The 17,735-nt window shown below is 37.8% G+C and overlaps 1 pseudogene; it reads left to right on the top strand.

The window, feature by feature from the left end:
• Window positions 1-1,769: 1,769 nt before the first annotated feature.
• Window positions 1,770-3,274, top strand: Eif5a-ps2 (eukaryotic translation initiation factor 5A-pseudogene 2; annotated as a pseudogene).
• Window positions 3,275-17,735: the final 14,461 nt, after the last annotated feature.

Here is a 17,735-nt window from a genome sequence, read left to right as displayed (position 1 = left end):
TTTAACTTTGGTAACATGTATCTGTCTAGAAAATTGTCTATATCATCCAGATTTTCCATTTTTGCTGAATATAGGCTTTTGTAATAGGATCTGATGATTTTTTAAATTTCCTCAGATTCTGTTGTTGTGTCTTCCTTTTCATTTCTGATTTTGTTAATTTGGACACACTCTCTGTGCTCTCCCATTAGTCTGGCTAAGGGTTTCTCCATCTATTTTAATTGAGCATACAGTAGACTGTTCTGACATTTGTGTTCTCTCAGTGTCTCTATGGCATCTACCCCGGATTCTCAGCTTCCTCTGATAAGAAATTTGTTTATTTCTGATAGTTCCTCCTTTATATGTTGCTTGAACTTTTTCCCTTTCTGCTTTTAATAATCTTTGTTTTGTGCCTTTGGTGTTTTGACTATTTTGTGACAGGGGGAATTTCTTTTCTGGTCCAATCTATTTGGAGTTCTGTATGCTTCTTATATCTTTATGGGCATCTCTTTGTTTATGTTTGGGAAGTTTTCTTCTATAATTTTGTTGAAGATATTTAATGGCCTTTTAATTTGTAAATCTTTGCTCTCTTCTATACCTATTATCCTTAGGTTTGATCTTCTCATTGTGTCCTGGATTTCCTGGAATTTTTGGGTTAGGAGCTTTTTACGTTTTACATTATCTTTGACAGTTGTGTCAATGTTTTTTGTGGTATCTTCTGCCCCTGAGAGTCTCTCTCCTATCTCTTATATTCTGTTCGTGATGCTTGCATCCATGACTCCTGGTCTCTTTCCTAGGTTTTCTATCTCCATGGTTGCTTCCCTTTGTGATTTCTTTAATGTTTTTATTTCCATTTTTAAATCCTGGATGGTTTTGTTCAAATCCCTTACCTGTTTGGGTGCATTTTCCTATAGTTCTTTAAGGGATTTTTTGTTTCCTCTTTAAGGGCTTCTACTTGTTTACCGGTGTTGTCCTGTATTTCTTTAAGCGAATTATTTATGTTCTTCTTAAAGTCCTCTGTCACCATCATGAGAAGTGATTTTAAATCCAAATCTTACTTTTCCAGTGTGTTTAGACATCCAGTATTTGCTTTGGTGGGAGTACTAGGCTCTGATGATGACAAGTAGTCTTGGTTTCTGTTGCTTAGGTTCCTGTGCTTGCCTTTTGCTATCAGGTTGTCTCTGGTATTAGCTTGTCTTGCTCTCTCTGATGGTGACTTGACCTTGTTGGAAGCCTCTGTGTCAGCACTCCTGTAAACCTGTTTTCTTTTAGCCGGATATGGGAACAGAGAGCTGCTCCTGGTTTTGTGCGACCTAGACACTCCAGGTAGGTTGCTTGGAGCAGAAATTTTGGTCCTACCTTTGCTCCCAGGGTGTCAGCACACCAGGCAATGACTTGCTTTCAGCTCTGGACTCAGGCAGAAACCAGAAGGGTCCTGCTGCTAACTGCTCCTAGGTTCCCATATCCAGAGGGCACTAGGCAGGTTCCTCTTGGGCCAGGAATGTGAGCAGAAGAGGAGGTCTCCCCTGAGCTCTCAGGGTTGTCTGCACTTCTGAGAGTCCAGCTCTCTCCCCCATTGGGATTTGGGTACAGAGAACTGTGGAAGCGGTTCAGCTCAGGGCACAGGCAGAAACCAGAAATCCTTTTCACTTTTTAAAAATAATAGCTTGAACAGGATGCCCAAAGCTAACAGGAATTCTATTTTTCATTTTGGATCAGGAATGCTAAAGCTGCTAAAGGCCAGTGTCTTAAGAACTTTGGAGAAGACCAGGATGTAGCAGCGGTGGTGGTGCTGCTAGAGGTGGTGGCGGTGAAAACAGCACAGTTGGGAGGCAGCGGTTGGGTCCCCAGTGGGCCAGGTCGAGTCAATGCGTTCGTTCGAGCTAGTTGGAATGGAAGCCTCTTGAAATGGCAGATGATTTGGACTTCAAGACAGGAGATGCAGAGGCCCCAGCCACCTTCCCAATGCAGTGTCCAGCATCATGTAAGAATAGTTTTGTGGTGCTCAAGGGCCAGCCATGTAAGATTGTCGAGATGTCTACTTTGAAAACTGGCAAAGATGGCCATGCCAAGTTCTATCTGGTTGGTATTGATATTTTTACTGGAAAGAAATCTAAAGATATCTGCCTGTCGACTCATACATGGATGCCCCAAAAATCAAAAGGAATGACTTCCAGCTGATTGACACCCAAGATGGGTACCTACCCCTGCTCCAGGACAGTGGGGAGGTACAAGAGCACCTTCATTTGCCTGAGGGAGATTTTGACAAGGAGATTGAAGTATGACTGGAGAAGAGATCCTGGGCACAGTGTTGTCTGCCATGACAGAGGAGGCAGCTGTTGCAATCAAGGCCATGGCAAAATAAATGACTTCCAGGGTGGCGGTGGTGGCAGCAGTGATCCATGAGCCTATAGAGGTCCCTCCCCCAGCACTGGCTGGGCCCTTGGCTGGACTCCTGTTCAATGTATTCGATACTTTATTTTGTTTTTCCTCACCCCTTCAAGCTGTCAGGGAGACCCTGCCCTTCACTTAGCTCTCTTGACCAGGAATGAGGGAGCCATGGCCTTGGTGAAGCTACCTGCCTATTCTCTTGCGACCCTGATCGGGGGAAAGGGAGTGGGTACTGCTTGTGGTTTAGGTTCCACTCTCCTTTTTTCTTTTTAATTCAATTTGGAATCAGAAAGCTGTGGATTCTGGCAAATGATCTTGTGCCCTTTATCCTACTCATCGTGATACGATTCCCTGTTCTCCATAGTCCTTCATCCCCAAGCACCTCGAAGAGAAGGGGGGGGCACGATCTCTCCTCAGGCATCTGGGAAGACCCTGCCCCCACAGGCTTTACCCTTTCCTGTAGGTTTTCTCCCTGACACATTTGTTTAAAAAAAAAAAATCAAACCTGAATAAAACTACAAGTTAATATGGAAAAAAAAAAAAAAAGAGCTTCGGGTATTTCTGAGGTGGCAGCATCAGGACTTGATGGAACCTTTAATAAGTCATGCCTACTAGAAGGTGTTCTACTTACCGGAGTTTATTATTACCTTTGTAATAATGAGACCTTTCTCTCTCCTGTCTCTGTTTTCCATCACCACAGTGAAAACAGTTTGTTCTATCATAGACTCCTTATCATGATGTCCTTTCTTTGTGCAGGCACAAAACAAAAAGGCCAATCATTTAAAGAACAAAATGGTGAAGATTGCCAGCTGAAATATTTTCTTTTCTTATTAAGTTGAAGAGTCAGATTCATGGGAAGCATCCATTTCAATTGCAGAAGGCTGCCTGACACAAGGGCTCTCTCACTTCTTCACTTGCCGTCTAAGAGCTATCTTCAGTTGGTCATCCTGGCTTACTTGCAGACAACTTTTCTTTTATTGTTAATTTTTTTCTGAGGGTGCAATTGTTTACATATTTACTTGTTAGTTTATTTTGGTATTACTCTATATGGATCTACATTGTTGGTTAGGGTGAAATGTAACTCATTTCTTTAATGGTTTTGGCATAAATATTCATGAAATCATTATTTACTCCAGTGTAAATATATACCTTGGATATGTATAGTATTTTTTATCAATATTATCATTTTTATATATTAGAAATATTATTGTTGCTTTCTCATCCTGAGCAAAAATCAACAGAACAGCTATTGATAATTTCAGCAGCAGCGTTTTGTGGAACACTCTGGAAATCGCAGCATTGTGTCAGTTATTACAGAAAACTAAGAAGGTGCACATTTCACTCTTCAACTACCACTTATTAATATATGAATAATTTCTGGAGGACTGATTCCTGCTTAGTTGTTCAGCTCAAAGTGGCAATGGGAGGAATCCAACACAGTGCTTCCTGAACTCAAGGCCATTGTCACCTTTTCCCGTAAACTCACCATTTGTAATGATAAGCAAAACATCTTAAAACAGATATACCTTTCTGTCAGTCAGCTGTCCTGCATCTTATAACTTGTTCAACTTTGTACTGTCTGGATTGAGAGGGAGATAAAATATGTGATTCTTTGATGCTCTCAGCCAAATTGCTCACTTCACTGGCATAGTTTTGTGATATCCATTTTGATGATTCAATTTACTTGTAAGCTGCAGTAGCTTTATTCTGGCTTCTGGGAGATAAATGTAATATGTTCAAGAATTTTCTTGACCAGGTATTAAACATAGTTATTACTAAAAATTAGTTTACATAAACCCAAAATTCAGTAACTTCTACTGAAAACAAAAGCAAAGAAATACTTCAGGCTCAAGAGTTCTCACTTATTTTATACATACCATTGGGTCTCTGTTTATTTTATGTTTGCTGTGGCTTCTTGGGGCAAATACATCATGCTCTTGTGCATATTTTCCATTGTTTGCTAGTTTGAAGTTGACCATGTTGGAGTACTTACACTACAGACAGAAAGGAGCCAGAATTTCATATTAGAACTTTTGTTGTTTTCTTGCCTGTTACTTCTTTCAATACGGCAGCCACTAGGTACCCACATGGTCCAGAGAGAGATGTGTTATAAGCATAAAATGCACATCATATTTAGAAACACTTAGTATAAGCTAGGAAATATTTTACTAGTAGCTTATATAGCTACTGGTTAAAATAATATTATTTTGTATGTATTTAATTATGTATTTGGTAATAGTGAGAGATATAATAAAACAACTTTTATTCAAGTCTTTGTTACTAGAAATTAGAAATTAAGTATACAGCCCATATTATGTTGGCATTGAACATTGCTCTGAACTTTGCACAGATTAAATGTTAACATATGCTTTGCTCTTGGTCATTTTATTATGAGCAATACTCCAACACTCAAAATAACAAGGGAATCTTTCAATATTAAACATTATTAACAGATTAAGCAATAGAGTCACTAACAAGTCTTAAGAAAAATATGAAGTCTCAGGTATATATTAGCTGTCTAATTGCTTATTAATGTAAGTGAAAACCTGAGCTATTCTTCATTTTGGGATAATTGTTTTCAATCACAAATGTGAATTAACTTTGTAAAATCTTGGCAAAATCAGTGAAAATATCTTCTGAGAGTCAAATTGGTACTTGAAACGTACTATAAATGTACAGCTATTTTTTTAATGTACTGAATCTTGGACTGGAGAATTGGCTCAGCACTCTCTTTTTTAAAATATTTATTTATATGTGTATACTCGTGCTGTCTTCAGACTCACTAGAAAAGGGAGTTGGATTCTATTACAGATGGTTGTAAGCCACTATGTGGTTGTTGAGAATCTTCCTCTGGAAGATCAGTCAGTGCTATTAACTGCTAAGCCATCTCTCCAGCCCAAATGTACAGCTATTTATAGATTCTGCATTGCAGGTGTTTACATCAGTAATGCCTAGTAAATGTTTGCCTATGTACATTTTTCTTGAAAGCAGGCTATTAAATACATATCAATACTCAACTGGATCTGCTCCATCCACATATTGATGAGCTGTCTTTATTTAAAATTCTCATTCTTCAAAAAGTGGCCTCCTAAAATCCACATTTGTCCATGGCATTAGCAAATTAACTTCCTAAAAGTTAATATATATATATAATATATGTAATAATATATATAATTATATACATGAATAATATATATACATATAAAAATGATCTGTATATACAATTAAAAATTAGACTAGCAAGATGGCTCAGAAGAAAAGAACACTTGGTGTGCAAGCCTAAATCTGATTTGGATCCTTAGAACTCAGGAAAAGGGCCAGAGAAAGAACTGATTCCACAAAGTTGTCCTTTACTTCTCCATGTGTGCTATGTCATAGTGATACACCTTTCTCTCTCACTCTCTCTCTCCTTCTCTTCTTCTTCTCTTTCTGTCTCTGTCTGTCTGTCTGTCTGTCTGTCTATCTCTCTCTCTCTCTCTCTCTCACACACACACACACACACACACACACACAAATAAAATTTAAAAAAGGAAGCCACAAAAGTTAAAAACTGTATGTATTCATCTACCTAAGTGTAGTGAAAAGACTAGCAGCTGGTGATGTAGCATGAGGGAAAAATGTGCTTAATACACCCCAGGCCCTGGTTCAATCCTCAAGAAAAATGAAGAGCAAAAAGAAAACTATCCTGAAGAGATCTCAACAAAATTTTAAAGTTAACTCAACTGTTTCAATGTAGGCTGTTAAGAAATCAAAGTTAATTAAGTAGCTTTATGTTTTTTTACAACCAAATTTAAACAATATCTTTCCACTAACATAGCCCAACAGAGAATAGGAAAAGGAAAATTGCAACACAAGGAGGGAAACAACACACAAGAAAAAGCAAGAAATTAATCTTCTCATGACAAACCTAAAAGAAACATAATTTCAATTATAACAGCAAAAATAACAAGAAGCAACAATCATTACTCCTTAATATCTCTCAACAACAATGGCCTCAATTCCCCAATTAAATGATTTAGGTCAAAGGATTGGATCATACCCAGTGTTTTGCTGCATGCAGGAAACACACATCAGTAACAAAGACAGACACTACCTCAAAATAAAAGGCTGGAAAAAAATTCTAACATCAAATAGCAATTCTAATATCAACTAAAATAGACTTTCAACCAAAAGTTATTTTTAAAAAAAAAGATAGAAAGAACACTATATACTCGTCAAAGGAAAAATCCACCAAAATGGCCTCTCAATACTGAACATCTATGCCCCAAATGCAAGGGAACACACATTTGTAAAAGAAACACTAATAAACCACAAAGCACACATTGAACCTCACACAAAAATAATGGGAGACTTCATCATTGCACTCTCACTGATGGACATGGAAACAGAAACTAAACAGAGATACAGTGAAATGAACAGAAATTTGAAACAAATGGATTTAACTGATGCCTACAGAACATGTCACAGAAGAATATACCTCCTTCTCAGCACCTCATGGTACCTTCTCAAAATTGGCCCTATAATCAGATGCAATACAAGCCTCAACAAATACAAGAACACTCAATCCCATGGGACCATCATGGCTGGTCTTCAATAACAACGAAAACAACAGAAAGTCCACATACACATGGAGCTGAACAACGCTTTCCTTGGTCAGGGAAGAAATAAAGAAAGAAATTATAAACTTTCTAGAATTTAATGAAAATGAAGGAAAAACATGCCCAAACTTATGGGACACAATGAAAGTGATGCTAAATGGACAACAGCACTGAATGCCTCCATAAAGAAATTGGAGAGATCATAGACTAGCAGCTAACAACACATCTGAAAACTATAGAACAAAAAGAAGCAAACATATGCAAGAGAATTAAACAGCAAGAAATAATCAAATTCAGGGCTGGAATCAAACAAGTAGAGACCAAGAGACCTATACAAAAATCAACAAAACTAGGAACTGGGTTTTTTTTGTTGTTATTTTGTTTTTTGTTTTTGTTTTTGTTTTTCTTTTTTGTTTTTTTTTTTTTTGAGAAAATCCACAAGATAGAAAAACTCTTATCCAAATCAACTAGAGGGTACACAGTATCCAAATAACAAAATCAGAAATGAAGAGAGAGGCATAACCCCAGAAACAAAGGAAACTCAAAAAATTATCAGATTCTACTACAAAAGCCTATACTCAACAACACTCGAAAATCTAGATGAGATGCAAGAGTTTTCTAGACTGATACAAGACACCAAAGGTAAATCAGGATCAGATAAAGCATCTAAACAGTCCTATAACCCTTTTGGAAACAGAAGCAGTCATTAAAAGACTCCCAACCAACTGGAAAATATCATCCTGAGTGAGCTAACCCAATCACAGAAAGACATACATGGTATGCACTCATTGATAAGTGGCTATTAGCCCAAATGCTTGAATTACCCTAGATCCCTAGAACAAATGAAACTCAAGACAGATGATCAAAATGTGAATGCTTCACTCCTTCTTTAAAAGGGGAACAAGAATACCCTTGGCAGGGAAGAGAGAGGCAAAGATTAAAACATAGACTGAAGGAACACCCATTCAGAGCCTGCCCCACATGTGGCCCATACATATACAGCCACCCAATTAGACAAGATGGATGAAGCAAAGAAGTGCAGACCGACAGGAGCCGGATGTAGATCGCTCCTGAGAGACACAGCCAGAATACAGCAAATACAGAGGCGAATGCCAGCAGCAAACCACTGAACTGAGAATAGGACCCCCGTTGAAGGAATCAGAGAAAGAACTGGAAGAGGTTGAAGGGGCTCGAGACCCCATATGTACAACAATGCCAAGCAACCAGAGCTTCCAGGGACTAAGCCACTAACTAAAGACTATACATGGACTGATCCTGGACTCTGACCTCATAGGTAGCAATGAATATCCTAGTAAGATCACCAGTGGAAGGGGAAGCCCTGGGTCCTGCTAAGACTGAACCCCCAGTGAAGTAGACTGTTGGGGGGAGGGCGGCAATGGGGGGAGGGTTGGGAGGGGAACACCCATAAGGAAGGGGAGGGGGGAGGGGGATGTTTGCCCGGAAACCCGGAAAGGGAATAACACTCGAAATGTATATAAGAAATACTCAAGTTAATAATAATAATAAAAAAAAAGACTCCCAACCAAAAAAAGCCCAGGGCCAGATGGTTTTAGTGCCCTATTCTCTCAGACTTTCAAAGAAGACCTAATTCTAATACTCTTCAAACTATTTCATAAAATAGAAACAGAAGAAATACTACCCAATAAATTTCCTGAAGCCACAGTTACTCAGATACTCCACAATGATACAACTTCAGGCAATTTTCCCTTATGAATATCAATGTAAGAATATTCAATAAAATTCTTACAAAAAAATCTAAGAAACACATCAAAACCATCATTCACCATGATCAAGTAGGCTTTATCCTATGGATGGTTCGATATATGGAAATGCATCAGCATAATCCACCATATAGACAAACTCAAAGAAAACAAAATGCATTATCCTCTCATTAGATGCTAAAAACCCCTTTGATAAAATACAACACCCCTTCATATTAAAAGTAGTATAGAGATCAGGAATTCAAGGTCCAAACCTCAACATAATGATACACCAAATCATTTTTGAGGATCCACCAAATCCACTGTTTGAGGATATGATAGTATAAATAAGCAATACCAAAAATTCAACAAGATAATTCTTACACCTTATGAAAAACTTCAGAAACGTGGCTGGATATAAAATTAACTCAAACAAATCAGTAGATTACATCTACTCAAAGGATAAACAAGCTGAGAAAGAAATTAAGAAAATGTCATATCAAAAATTGATCCATTCTTATCTACTTATACAAAGGAACCCATTATATTTGAAATAGCCTGTATGTGAAAAACTATATCCGCTTTCAAGGTGCTTTGCTAATTAAATTATAAACAAAGCATGAAAAGTACTTACTCTGGTACGTACTGTAATCTGTGGTTTACTCTCAGCAGCAAGAAAGGTGCTTCCAAACAAGATGGTTCACATAAATGCACATTACAGCTTCCCCTCCCTCTACTCCTCCACTTCCTCTCCACCTCCCCTCCAAGCTGGACCTAGTCACTTTCTGTCCCTCATTAGAAAACAAGCAGACTTCTAAGGGATAATAATAAGATAAGATAAAACAAAAATTAACACATTGGAATTGGGCAAAACAAAGGAAGAGAACGCAAATAGCCCAAGAGAGATCAAAAGTAACAGAGGCCCACTAATTCTTTCTTTTTGTTTTTATTTATTTATTTATTTATTTATTTATTTATTTATTTATTTATTTATTTTAACTTGAGTATTTATTTACATTTCGAGAGTTATTCCCTTTCCCGGTTTATGGGCCAACATTCCCCAAATCCCTCCCCCTCCCCTTCTTGATGGGTGTTCCCCTCCCCATTCTCCCCCCATTGCCACCCTCCCCCCAACAATCACGTTCACTGGGGGTTCAGTCTTAGCAGGACCCAGGGCTTCCCCTTACACTGATGATCATACTAGGGTATTCAATGCTTCCTATGAGGTCGGAGCCCAGGGTCAGTCCATGTATAGTCTTTAGGTAGTGGCTTAGTCCCTGGAAGCTCTGGTTGCTTGGCATTGTTGTTCATATGGCGTCTCAAGCCCCTTCAAGCTCTTCCAGTTCCTTCTCTGATTCCTTCAACGGGGGACCTATTCTCAGTTCAGTGGTTTGCTGCTGGCATTCGCCTATGTATTTGCTGTATTCTGGCTGTGTCTCTCAGGAGAGATCTACATCCAGCTCCTGTTGGCCTGCACTTCTTTGCTTCATCCATCTTGTCTAATTGGGTGGCTGTATATGTATAGAGGCCCACTAATTCTTAACAATAAAGAATGCCATAAAAACACAAACTGGAAGCCATATATAAAGGACCTGGTGCAGACCAATTCAAGTCCTGTTCATTTAGTGATATTTTGACTTCTTCCTTTCCACTTTGTATCCCTTTGACCTCTTTTTGTTGTCTAATTGTTATGGCTAGAACTTCAAGTACTATGTTGAATAAGTAGGGAGAGAGTGGGCAGCCTTGTCTAGTCCCTGAATTTAGTGGGATTGCTTCAAGTTTCTCTCCATTAAGTTTAACGTTAGCTACTGGTTTGAGATGTATTGCTTTTACTATGTTTAGGTATGGGCTTTGAATTCCTGATCTTTCAAAGACTTTTATCGTGAAGGGGTGTTTAATTTTGTCAAATGCTTTTTCAGTAGCTAATGAGATGATCCTGTATTTTTTTTTCTTTGAGTTTGCTTATATAGTGGATTATATTGATGGATTTCTACATATTGAACCATCCCTGCATCCCTGGGATGAAGCCTACTGGATCATGATGGATGATCATTTTGATGTATTCTTGGATTCGGTTTCCAAGAATTTTATTGAGTATTTTTGCATTGATGTTCATAACAGAGATTGGTCTTACATTGTCTTTCTTTGTTGGGTCTTTGTGTGGTTTAGGTATGACCCTAATTGTGGCTTCATAGAATGAATTGGGTAATGTTCCTTCTGTTTCTATTTTGTGGACTAGTTTTGACTATATTAGGTCTTCTTTGAAGGTCTGATAGAATTCTACACTAAACCCTGGGCTTTTTTTTTGGTTGGGAGAATTTTAATGACTGCTTCTATCTCTTTAGGGTTTATGGGACTGTTTGGGTGCTAGATCTTCAGGTAAAACTATTTCTAATTTTCTGAGAAACTGCCAGATTGATTTCCCAAATAGATATCCTAGTCTGCAATCCCACCAGTGTGTTCCTGTTGCTTTTTGTCTTGTGCTTGCCTCTTGCTATTTGTTTATCTCTGGTGCTAACTGGCATTGCTGTATCTGATTAGAGACTGTCCCACCTGTGAACCTGTGATCCTGTGATCCTGGTTGTGTCAGAAATCTCGGAGATCCAGCTGTCTTTGTGATTCTGTGATCCTATGATCCTGAGATCCTGGGTGTGTCAGAGTTCCTGTGGGTCAAGCTGCCTCCGGGTATGGGCAGAGTAGGTAGAGAGCCAGAGCCCAGGGTCTATTCCTGGGCACAGGTGCAAACCAGAAGAAATGTGTGCCTCTGGCTGGGCAGGGTCCTCAGAGTTCTAGTTATGCCAGGTATTGGGACAGAACTTGGGGCCTCACCTGAGATCTTCAGGATGTCTATTTTTACTATAATAATCCTATGAATGCATGAGTATGTGAGATCTTCTAATTCTCTGATATCTTCTTAAATGTCTTAAAGTTTTTAATCATACAGGCCTTTTATTTTTCTTGTTTAGAGTTATTCTATTTTTTATAATGTTTGAGGATAGTATGAAGGGTGTTTTTTTCCAGATTTCTTTCTCAGCCCCATTTTTCATTTGTATATGGGAGGGCTGGTAGTATTTGTGAGTTAATTTTGTATCCAGTTATTTTGCTGAAAGTGTTTATCAGCCACTGGTGTTTCCTGGTGGGATTGTTTAGGCTCACTGTTCATACTATAATCTGAAAATAAAGTCTTTAGAGTTCTTCATTTCTAATTTGTTTCCTCTTAAAGTTCACTTGTCTTATTGCTCTAGCTGTGATTTCAAGCACTATTTTGAATAGGTAAAAAGGCAATAGGCCACCTTACCTTGTTCATGATTTTAGTGACACTTCTGAATTTCTCTCCATGTAAGTTGATTTTGGCTATGGGCTTACTGTTAATTGCCTTTATTATGTTGGTGTATCCCTTGTATCTTTATCTTCTCTAGAACTTTATTACAAAAGGGAGTAGAATTTTGTCAAAGGTTTTATAGAGTCAATTTACGGATAGTCATTTTGAAAATAACGGTGCAGAAAACAAGAAATAGACTGTTGCTCTAAGTGAAAACAAGAACACTTTATACTAAGGCAAGAAAAGAGGTGATGCAATCTTTGTAACACAACATATTAGTAGTAAGCCAGCTCACAAAGTAAATTACCAAAATCTCTTCTGGTTTTTATTCACTGGCCCCTTATAGATAACCATGGGCAGGGCAGTTAGTCAGAGAGAAACTTGGTCAATGTAAGGAAATACCAGAATGTGCAGTGAACCAAGAGTCTGTTTTCATAAAGATGGATTCCACAGTCAGTTTTAACAGTATTCTAAATATTCTGAGATGTCTTAAGACATTTAGCAGCATATCTATGGCCCAAGAAGTATTGATATCTTGCTCAATCATTAAGACATATATTAAGCCATGCCCACTTTTAGACATTAAAAAATTATAGGCAGAGTACTAATGCCATTTTGAGCAAGAAAATGAGTAACAAATTACTGAAGTATAGAGCTAGAGACAGCTTCAGATAGAAGGGGTAAGTGACTTGTTTTTTAATCTCTGACCGATCTGTTGAGAAATATTTTATAAGTTGTAAAATACAACTTTGCACAAGTTGTGAAAAATGTTCTATGAAGATTTCAGCATTTTTTAACATGGTCTTCTCCTAAAAGATAGACTCTAGTTTGTGCTTGCTTTCTTGTGATATGTATGAGTAGGCCTGAGTGCATTGTTCACTCTGAATTAATAACCTCAAAGTAACTATCTTCTCATATCGTTTTTCACTATGTTGGTTTATACCAGACACAAAAGGCTAGGGCTCTGCACAGTCAATCATGGGTATATTTAATAGGTAAAAGACAAAGAAATACAGTCTCCATTCTTCTCCTCTTCATTCATTAAGTTGTCTACAAACTCTGGATTAAAGATAACATTTAATACATAGGGACATCAATCTTATCAGGGGAGACAGCTATGAGTCACAGGTTTTAAGTAAAACCTTTATTCTTAGATAATATAATGACAAGCAACATAGATACTAGAATACATGATCAATTTTTGGCCTTATTAAACCATATAAAGTCATAATTATAGTAACAGACTTCTATTTTCTGTGACACACACTGCATATTTGGGACAATGTACATTGGGGGATATTGTAAACCCTTTTGCTGTTTCTGTCTTTAGTTTGCAAATTGATGGTAGTGGGGAACTGATGGAAGGGACACTATAAATTATGCAACCCTACACACCCTTTCATTCTTCCCAGGGGATGTGCTATTATTTCCATTAGAAGCAGGGTCTGAGTAGATCAATGGAAAGATGATCAGAAAATACAAAACTTCAGAGACTACTTTGGCATTACTCAACTTCCAATATGGACATGCCTAAAAAATGCAGAACAATTATTTTAATTTCTTTCCTGCAAATAATTCAATATAATGATGTTGGCTTTCAGTCTATGCTTTATCTTTTCTTGGTTCAAATTTTAATTATAGTTCTTTTTTATGGAATGGTGATGGGCTCCTGGATTTCCTGACCACACGTAATCTTATGATTACTGAAAACAGCCTTTATTACTCATACTCTTTATGGAAAAGCTACTTTTGAAATAAGTTTTTGCAAGGAAAATGCTGACAGCAAAGAGACTATGCATCAAAAATAAGTAGTTGGTGTATAAATAACTTTTCTTTATTGAATTTCCTAGATTCTAATGCCATAAGAAAAATCCAACCACTTAAGTATTTTGAATTCTGATATTTCTTTTCTAAGTTTTAATGATTTTTATCACTTTTACGTCAAAACAGCATACTTACAAAAATGTAAAGAAATTAGAATTATTATGTGGTGACCAATTCTACTTGATATAATTGAGATTAACTATTGGATTGAGTAGTTTAGATAATTTAGCATTGACCTCTAATGAAATATAATAATTTTTAGTCAAATTATCACAGGAGGAGCATCAGAATTGAGACTGGAGCCAGATTGCCTGGTTTAGGTTTGGCAAGAGCCATGACATTAGGCAAGCTATTTAATCTCTTAAAGCCTAATTTCATCCTTCATTAAATGGGATTAACGATAATATAAACAGCCTAGATTCTCTTTGAGGAACTAAGAAGTTAATGCATTAATGTACATAGAAAGAGTTGATCACATAATAAGTATTCTGTGAATGTCAATTATTGAAGTCACGTGCTACTTAACTGTGATTCAGTTTACAAGGGCCAGCATGTATGACAGCAGACAATAATCTCATTCAAATATGCCTAATTAAATTAAACAGACCATTTGTGTAATTGTTCTTTTTTTGTCTGACTTTTTTTTTAACTTTAAAATTTGGTGGGTTGTTCTGTTTTATAGTTTTGGTTTTAGAATTTTATAGGTAAGTACACACACACACACACACACACACACACACACACACACAATTTAATTGATATTATTCTGCACAGGTAGTAAGCAGACAATACTCTTCTTAGAAACCAAAAAGAGCCAGGCATGGGACTCTTCCCCTTAACTTATTGATTCAGAGAGTGTTCAAGTGGTACACTCCCAAACAACAGTAGTCTTCTATAATGTTTTGATCATTTCTAAGCTTTCTATCATTGCCCCCCTCTTTCTGGGGAATTTTTTTAATCATTGCTGTCTAACCCATTTATCTCATCAAGGACACACCTCAAAAAGAAGAATGACAAAAAAGATATGGGTTGAGTATCCATTTCAAACAGTGAAACCGGCAATTTAAAACCCAAGGCAACTAAGGAAAAAAGAGCAGAGATACTGTTAAATGCTAAGACAGAAAGCAACAGGAGGCAACACCAAAGTACAAAATTACATGATGTTTTACAAGTTGTGGAAAAAGTCATAACATTGACAAATATGGGATATTTGACAAGAAAAAAGATAATAAAAAAATACAAACAGCAAGTATCAGAAACCAAAAAATAAAAATAAAATATCATCACTCTAAATCCTTCTTTAAGAAGAACATGAAAATTGGTCAAACAAACCTGAACCAACCCAAGTTTACATTAAATCATCAATTTCCTATGATATCACACCTTTCCAACACCAGTAGGAGGAAGTAAAACACTGAAGCAAGGTGCAGTTATTACAAATGAATTCAGCCAGACATGGTACCACATACCTGTACTTCCAGCCTGTTCTCAGGAATAGGTAGGGAGACTATTCGAGCTCAACAAATTGAGGCCACAGCACCTCACCAGCACTCGAGTGGCCCCTGAGCTCTGTTGGCATCAAAATCAATCAATAATTTTAAAATTTCCACAACCTCGGGGTAAAATTATGTTTTCTTGGGCTGATACTTAGACAATTTCAAAACCTTATTTAAGGAAAATAATTCAAGATTATGAAGAAATGATCCAGTGGTTAAGAGATCTCCCTCATTTCTCACAGGACTTCAGTTTCATTCCCAGCCGCCACTTTGAGGAGGTCCCAATCACCTGTAACTCCAGGTCCAGGAGATCCAGAATTCTGTTCTGGTCATTATGTGTACCTGCACACACACATGGCTTACACTTACATAGGTATTCCCATAAATAAATAAAGATCTTAAAAGGACAAATAATTTTTTTTCTTTATTAACTTGAGTTTTTCTTATTTACATTTCAATTGTTATTCTCTTTCCCGGTTTCCGGGCCAACATCCCCCTAACCCCTCCCCATCCCCTTCTATATGGGTGTTCCCCTCCCCATCCTCCCCCAATTGCCGCCCTCCCCCCAACAATCTAGTTCACTGGGGGTTCAGTCTTAGCAGGACCCAGGGCTTCCCCTTACACTGGTGCTCTTACTAGGATATTCATTGCTACCTATGAGGTCAGAGTCCAGGGTCAGTCCATGTATAGTCTTTAGGTAGTGGCTTAGTCCCTGGAAGCTCTGGTTGGTTGGCATTGTTGTTCATATGGGGTCTCGAGCCCCTTCAAGCTCTTCCAGTTCTTTCTCTGATTCCTTCAACGGGGGTCCTATTCTCAGTTCAGTGGTTTGCTGCTGGCATTCCCCTCTGTATTTGCTGTATTCTGGCTGTGTCTCTCAGGAGAGATCTACATCCAGCTCCTGTCCGCCTGCCCTTCTTTGCTTCATCCATCTTGTCTAATTGGGTGGCTGTATATGTATGGGCCACATGTGGGGCAGGCTCTGAATGGGTGTTGCTTCTGCCTCTGTTTTAATCTTTGCCTCCCTATTCCCTGCCAAGAGTATTCTTGTTCCCCTTTTAAAGAAGGAGTGAAGCATTCGCATTTTGACCATCCGTCTTGAGTTTAGTGTGTTCTGTGCATCTAGGGTAATTCAAGCATTTGGGCTAATAGCCACTTATCAATGAGTGCATACCATGTGTGTTTGTCTTTGATTGGGTTGCCTCACTCAGGGTGATATTTTCCAGTTGCCTCCATTTGTCTATGAATTTCATAAAGTCATTGTTTTTGATAGCTGAGTAATATTTCATTGTGTAGATGTACCACATTTTCTGTATCCATTCCTTTGTTGAAGGGCATCTGGGTTCTTTCCAGCTTCTGGCTATTATAAATAAGGATGCTATGAACATAGAGGAGCATGTGTCTTTGTTACATGTTGGGGCATCTTTTGGGTATATGCCCAAGAGAGGTATAGCTGGGTCCTCAGGTAGTTCAATGTATGTCCTCAGGTATGTCCAATTTTCTGAGGAGCCTCCAGACTGATTTCCAGAATGGTTGTACCAGTCTGCAATCCCACCAACAATGGAGGAGTGTTCCTCTTTCTCCACATCCTCACCAGCATTTCCTGAAGGACAAATAATTTAAGATTTCATTTGGGTTGTGTTTTATGAAAAATAGGTCACAATAAAATAAAATCATTGAAGCTTAATAATTGCAAAATAGAACAAAGCACACAAAGGCAAAGCAGTGTTTCAGTTATTTAAGTACCTAAAATCCTTGTGGGGTTTGCATCTCTACAAACATGGCCCTCTCCCTCATGGAGGAAAACAATTTTACAATATTTTCTATGGTCAGAACATAAGCATTTAAGACTTTCTTCTAGTTAATCCAATGATATTGCTTGAACAGTAGGTTTGAATTTTTTCTTTCAGATTATTAACATGTTATAATGTTGCATTAAGTTTTAAGATTGTAGTTTTGAGAAAAACCACTCAAGTTTGCTTTTGGTATGCCTTAGACCATTGCCAGGCACTATCACGTGTTCTTCTGTTAGAGGAGCACATTTATTTATGTTGACTTACTCAACAGAAAGATGAAAAGATATAAGGCATACAACTAATGATGACAGAACAGAATTCTCAGTAACCCAGCTCAGGTAAAATGGTTTTGCTGACCTTGGCCCTTTCTTGTTAACAATTTCTGCATCATGGTTGTCTTAAAGAGCTCTTATCCACCATATTCTGCCATGATAATCAACTCACCACAGACCCAAAACCAACAGAGATATTCTGAAACCATAGGCCCACATTACTCATTCCTCTCTTAAGCTGCTGTGTCAGGCATTTTGATACAGCAACAGTAGTGTGTCCCATTTCATTAACTCCAGCACCTGTTTCATCTGGTAAGCAGCTGTAGAAAGTTAATTCAGACA

The sequence above is a fragment of the Rattus norvegicus genome, chromosome 2 (assembly GCF_036323735.1).
Source record: "Rattus norvegicus strain BN/NHsdMcwi chromosome 2, GRCr8, whole genome shotgun sequence".
In the NCBI taxonomy this organism is placed as follows: domain Eukaryota; kingdom Metazoa; phylum Chordata; class Mammalia; order Rodentia; family Muridae; genus Rattus; species Rattus norvegicus.
This window is presented reverse-complemented; position numbering and strand designations above follow the sequence as displayed.